Genomic DNA, 7,422 nt, shown 5'->3' on the forward strand with positions numbered 1-7,422 from the left:
AAGAATCCACTCACATAGCGAACACACTCGCCCTGAACTACGTCATGACCTGATCCCGACTAAAGGGTACGTAGGCAGCCAACCTTTGGCGCGGTCACACCCCCCATTCACCCTACTCGCTCATTTTCCGGCACGACGGAGGTACGGGTGTTGGGACAACTTCTCCGTTCGACCACCGCGCGGTCATAGGGTCCGGCCCTAGACCGAACCGCGGACCGGTTTTCGTGTTGATCCATTTTCAGGCATTAACATTTTGGCGCTAGAAGGAGGGGATCCCGAGAACAACCACGGGCTCTCCACCGGCAACTCTTTTCCTCCGCGGAAAACCTTCAATACGACGAAGATTGACTCCAAAGCTTTCTCTACGGAAGCTTTCCACCACGACCCCGACCGAGCGCCCGACTCGTCAGAGGGAATGAAAAGTCTCAAGGGGCCGATGGTTAGGCCGGAGGTCCCAAAGAGAGACTCTTCACGTAACTCCTCGAGATGAGTTCATTCCTCGAGTCGAGTTCGAGTCCACGAGTCGACCGATACTCCTCGTGCCGACTCTTCACGTAACTCCTCGAGATGAGCTCATTCCTCGAGTCGAGTCCGGGTCCACGAGTCGACCGATACTCCTCGTGTCGACCCTTCACGTAACTCCTCGTGCAGGCTCTACATGAGTCCTCGAGTTGAGTCCGAGTCCACGAGTCGACTGATACTCCTCGTGCCGACTCTTCACGCAACTCCTCGAGATGAGTTCATTCCTCGAGTCGAGTCGAGCTCGCCACCTCGTCACTTCGTTTCATCGAGCTCGCAGGTCTCAATGGGCCGATGGTTAGGCCGGAGGTCCCAAAGAGAGAATCTTCACGTAACTCCTCGAGATGAGTTCATTCCTCGAGTCGAGTTCGAGTCCGCGAGTCGACCGTAACTCCTCGTGCGGGCTCTACATGAGTCCTCGAGTTGAGTCCGAGTCCACGAGTCGACTGATACTCCTCGTGCCGACTCTTCACGCAACTCCTCGAGATGAGTTCATTCCTCGAGTCGAGTCGACCTCGCCACCTCGTCACCTCGTCTAGTCGAGCTCGCCACCGTCTAGTCAAGCTCGTCACCAGCTCGGTCACTTCGTCTAGTCGAGCTCGTCACGTCGTCTGGTCGACCTCGTCACTTTGTTTCGTCGAGCTCGCAAGTCTCCATGGGCCGATGGTTAGGCCGGAGGTCCCAAAGAGAGACTCTTCACGTAACTCCTCGAGATGAGTTCATTCCTCGAGTCGAGTTCGAGTCCGCGAGTCGACCGTAACTCATCGTGCGGGCTCTACATGAGTCCTCGAGTTGAGTCCGAGTCCACGAGTCGACTGATACTCCTCGTGCCGACTCTTCACGCAACTCCTCGAGATGAGTTCATTCCTCGAGTCGAGTCGAGCTCGCCACCTCGTCACCTCATCTAGTCGAGCTCGCCACCGTCTAGTCGAGCTCGTCACCAGCTCGGTCACCTCGTCTAGTCGAGCTCGCCACCGTCTAGTCAAGCTCGTCACCAGCTCGTCACCTCGTCTAGTCGAGCTCGTCACTTCGTCTAGTCGAGCTCGTCACGTCGTCTGGTCGACCTCGTCACTACGACTAGTCAAGCTCGCCACTTCATCTAGTCGAGCTCGTCACCTCGTCTAGTCGAGCTCGTCGCCTGCTAGTCGAGCTCATCGCCTGCTAGTCGAGCTCGTCATGTCGTCTAGTCAAGCTCGTCGCCAGCTAGTCGAGCTCGTCACGTCGTTTAGTCGAGCTCGTCACGTCGACTAGTCGACCTCTCTACATGTCTCCTCGAGTCGAGTCCACTCCTCGAGTCGAATACCAAGTCCACGAGTCGACTGATACTCCTCGTGCCGACTCTTCACGAAACTCCTCGTGCAGGCTCTACGTAAGTCCTCGAGTTGAGTCCCGAGTCCACGAGTCGACAAGCTACTCCTCGTGACGACTCCACATGTCTCCTCGTGCAGACTCAACATGAGTCCTCGAGTCGAGTCTCGAATGTGGCACCGCGCTCGCCGCCCAGCTCGTGAGCCGGCATGCAGCGAGTTACAAATGGGTTTCAAAGGCTTGCGCCCGCGGAAAACCCAATCACACAAATATGACACCAAGGCCCCCCGGGGCCCAAGTCGTGCAAACCGATCGCGTCTTCACAGGTAGGTCGGGAAAATAAGCCGTCCCTCGCGACGCAATAAAGTCGTCTCAATGACGCACAAAAGCCGTCCCTCGCGACGCAATAAAGCCGTCTCTACGACGCACCAAAGCCGTCCATCACGACGCAATAAAGCATTACGAGGCCACGTCCCACGGGACTCAATCCTACGGGATCAAGCCTCACGAGGCCATGTCTCACGAGACACTGCCCCAAGGGGTTAGCCTTACGAGGCCACGTCCCACGGGACTCAATCCTACGGGATCAAGCCTCACGAGGCACTACTACAAATGTTGGATTACACAACGGAAATTCCACAACGGAACACAGTACCGTTGTGGAATCTATATGCTTCCACAACGGTACAGTCGTACCGTTGTGGAATGTCCAAGATTCAACAACGGGACACCGTACCGTTGTGGAATATCCAGGATTCCACAACGGTACCACAGTACTGTTGTGGAATCTTTATGATTCCACAACGGTACTGTAGTACCGTTGTGGAATTCTGGACATTCCACAACGGTACAGTGACCCGTTGTTGGATCTCGCCGCGGCCAAGGCTCAAACTCGCCGCGGCCAAACTTTTCCACAACGGTACACTGTACCGTTGTGGGAAAGGTATGAAGTCAGACATCTCGCCGCGGCGAAACTTATGAGTCGCCGCGGCGAATCGATTCCACAACGGGACAATAACCCGTTGTGGAAATTTTTTACGACATTTCGCCGCGGCGAAGGCTGAAACTCGCCGCGGCGAAATGTCGTAAAAAATTTTAGGGCTTCACTATAAAAGCCTCATTTCGATTTCTTTTTTCATTTTTTACACTTTCTCTCGCCTCAGACCTTCATTTCGGCCGATTCTGTGCCATTTCTCCTCCCAAACCAACCTTGAAACTTCGCCGCCATTTCGCCGCCGCCAAATCTCGCCGCCCTCCTCGCCGAAGCAAAATCTCGCCGTGCTCTTCTTTCTTTCTCTCGGTGTCGCCTCCCTTGCTCTCTCTCCCACCAAATTCTTTTATCAAGGAATGTTTTTATCTCAATTTCATATCAAAATCCTAATTTTTATGAATACTTTGTGTGATTTATAAACTAATTTATGATTTTGGTTGATTTTGGTTGTAATTTATGATATTGGGGGTGTAGATTTGGCCGAAATTAGGGTTTTTTCTTTTGGGTTTTTTGTTCTAATTTATGATTTTGGGTATAATGTTATTTTAGATTTAAAATGAGTTGTATTTTGATATTGTAGTTAAATTGAGGTCGGATTTGAGTTTGAATTTGTGTTTGTGATGAGTTTTATGTTTTATTTATTTGAATATAATGTGTTTTTATATGTATTTAGTGTTGAATTGAGTTTAATTTTGTGTTGAAGATGATTTATTGTTTGAAAATGTTGTTGAATTTGAGTTTGAAATGATTTGTTCAATTAGGTGAAAATGGGCCGTTCAAAGACAACCGCCGGTCACAAAGAAGCCGCCCCTAGCTCTTCTAGGCCCCCCACAAAAAAAATAAGAGGTCTCGTCAAGCCGAACCCGAACCCGTAGTGGATTGTAATAGTCGGGTATTCACTAGCAAGGCCGCAGAAGAACGCTACGACATCCTCGTTCAACGAACTCCGATCTTTGAACGAGGGTTGAAGGTGAGCTCAACCACGCCTATAGGGTCTCAAATCAACAATACCATCGAAGGTTTCTCTTGGAGAAAATTTTGTGCCACACCCGAGCACAAAGCAAACGTTACGCTCATGTACGAATTCTACGCGAACTTACCAGATCACGAGGATGATGTGGTGACGGTTCGTGGTGTAGACGTTGATTGTAGTGTCGGAGCCATCAACGCATTGCTAGGAACCCCGGACATCGAATTCGAGAATGAGGGTTATCGACAATGGTTGAGAAATCCTAATCTCGATGAAATGTTGAGTTTGTTGACTACTCCAGGAGAGAATTGGGTCATGGACAAAGGAGTTAGAAAACTTTTCCGTAAATCACTGACGAGGTTAGACTTTTCTTCTTTTTTGCGTGTATTATTTTATCTATTGTATGTTTTAAATAGAACGGTGTTTATTTTTTCTATTAATTGCATGTTTTAAATATAACGGTGTTTAATTTACAGGCTCGCAAAAACGTGGATTTATTTCATTTGCTCCCGTCTCTTTCCGATAAAGCACTTCACCCGTCTCGACGAGGAACATGTCCATCTTTTGTTTTGTATCATTCGTGGTAACACCATCAACGTCGGTCGATTCATCTACAATTGGATGAAGAGAATCGACTACAAGAATATCAAAAATGGGTTGCCGTATCCGTCAATCATCTACGGCTTGTGTCTGAATGCCGGTGTTGGAGGCGCAAAACACGACACAACCAAGAAGTGTGGGGCGCCTATTAATGACAAGACGATCGATAGATACATTGTCAAAGAGCCGGAAGAGGAGGAAGAGGATGAAGAAGATGAGGATGAACCGTCACTCAACGAGCCACTGTTGTGTTTACAACCACCTCCGGGGTATGATCCCGCCACCCAAGAGTACATTGCTCGGTGTAGCCACTATCTCGTTGGCGGGTATCAACACACCCAAGATTACATGTACCAACAAGGACAATATGGCGCCGCGGCTTTCGAAGGATTGAACGAGCTGATTGGTCGATGGGACATCAATCAGGAGAATCAATACCGGTTTCCTCCATATCCTCAATACACATACTATCAGGCGCAAGCACCGCAATGGCCACCGCATATGGCACCTCCTCAGTACCCGGGGCCACCACCACCACCACCACAACCACCTATGAATGACAACGACGACAACGAGTAAATTTTTTTATGTGTTTTTTGAAACCTTCTAAGTTTAATAATTGTTTTCATATTTTTTTTATGTGTGTGAGACTTAAATATTTATGTCTTTATGTGTGTTTGATACTTGTTTCAGATTTTAATTTGTGTTTGAGACTCGTTATGGTATTGTATGAATTTATGTTTGAGACTTGTTATGGTATTGTTATGGTATTGAATGGATGATTTGAGTATTTAAAATTTATGTATTGATTGTGTTTGATATTACTTCAGATTAAAAAGTAATAACTATAGATTCTCCCCGATGAAGAAGACATTAGCCGCGGCCACATGTTGTTTTGGCTGCGGCGAGTCATCTTCGCCGCGGCGTGTTTATAAATGGCCGCGGCGAATTGGGTTCCTAAAAAAACATAGACTCTGGAACTTATTTCGCCGCGGCCAGGTGTTCTATTGGCCGCGGCGTGTTTTGTACATGGCCGCAGCTAAGTGGGTTCCTAAAAAAACATAGACTCTGGAACTTATTTCGCCGCGGCCAGGTGTTCTATTGGCCGCGGCGAGACATCATCATGGCCGCGGCGTGTTTTATACATGGCCGCAGCGTGTTTTCATCATGGCCGCGGCGGAATATTAAGCCTTGACGTTTTATAGTCTTGGAAGCGGCCATATTAGTATTTATCAACAGGATATTAACAATAATTATATAAAGTATATATCATAAAATAAACTAAAATACATATTTTTTTTGTTTTCACACTAAAATATGATTGATATCCGAACGATGTAAATGAGAAACATCATCATCATCAAAATCTTCGATCTCTTCATCAACAAGTGGCAAGCCGGATGTGAATGGGGGGATATTAGACATGTTGTCGTCTTCATCTTCTTCAATATTTCTCGCTTTCATGTGAACCACTAATGACAAATCTGGATTGACGGGTTCTGGTACGTAAAACACTTGAGTTGCTTGTGAGGCCAAAATAAATGAATCATTCTCGTAACTTGTACATCGAAAGTCGACAATCGTAACTCCGTCTTTATCAACTTTAACATGATTGTTGTCTTCCCATTTGCACTTAAACAAAGCTATTCGTAGCCCACAATAATCAAGTTCCCAAATGTCTTCAATGTACCCATAATAGTTCATAAAAGCTTTTTTTGGATTTTTATCCTTTGCCGAAGAAACGTGTAATGCTTCAGCAAGTAATGTAACACCACTATTTTGAACGGGATGCTTGTTGTCTCTTTCTTTGGTGTAAAAAGTAAAACCATTAACAGACCAAGCAGTGTACCTTGTAACCATTGACGAAGGACCGCCAGATATTTTTCACAACATTTCTGAATGTCCTGATTCTTGAAATAATCGTTTTCCAAGCCACTTCTGAAACAAACGATTGTGCTCTTCTTGTAACCATTTTTCATTTTTAGCTCTTTTTGGATCATTTGCCCTCAATTCTTTCAAATGAATATCCACAAACGGCGTGACCTCGGAAACGTTATGCAAGACATGGAGACTGGCTTGCTCCCACTCTTTCCGGTTGACGATAGAATAAGTACCTATACATAACCACTCATATAAGTAGTGGTCCTCTCATGAATAAGTTAAATACACAAAAGAAAGTGTCAGAAAACATACCTGTAGATAAAACTTTTGATTCATGACTTGTGTTCTTTGGCAACCCAATCGCGTCTGCATTAGTTAAATACTCCGAACAAAATTCAACGGACTCCTCAGCTATATAGTTTTCTACTATGCTCCCTTCCGGTCTATTGTAGTTCTTCACATAACTCTTCAACACTTTCATGTAACGTTCGATTGGATACATCCAACGTAAAAATACGGGCCCACATAATTTCACTTCACGTACCAAGTGAACAGTTTAAGTGAATCATGATGTCAAAAAACGAAGGTGGGAAAAACTTCTCTAGCATGCATAGAGTTTTTACCAACTCCGATTGCATGGAATCCAACCGAGTAGGATCAATAACCTTCGAGCAAATCGAGTTGAAGAATACACATATCTTGGATATTGCAAATCTCACATCGGGTGACAAAATTCCACGCAAGGCGAGAGGTAACATTTGTTGTAGAAGCACATGACAATCGTGAGTCTTCATTCCAATAAGTCTCAAATCTTTCATAGATACAAATCTCGTATAGTTTGAAGAATGACCATCGGGAACTTTGATAGACGCAAACCATTTACACAACTTCTTCTTCTCCTTCCGATCTAGAGTATACTTAGCCGCTAGAAATTTTGTTTTTTGTCCGACCTCCTCATCGGCGTGCAAAATACTTCTTATATTCAGCTCCTTGAGATCCCTTCTAGATTTTATTCCGTCTTTCGATTTATGTGGATCATCAAGAAGAGTACCGATAACGGATTCGCAAACATTTTTCTCGATATGCATAACATCCAGACAATTCCGAACGTAGTGCGTCTTCCAATACGGAAGGTCATAAAATATCGATTTCT

This window comes from Urtica dioica, chromosome 8, assembly GCF_054948205.1.
Source record: "Urtica dioica subsp. dioica isolate 48M chromosome 8, U.dioica_male_clone48M_v1_H2, whole genome shotgun sequence".
Taxonomy (NCBI): domain Eukaryota; kingdom Viridiplantae; phylum Streptophyta; class Magnoliopsida; order Rosales; family Urticaceae; genus Urtica; species Urtica dioica.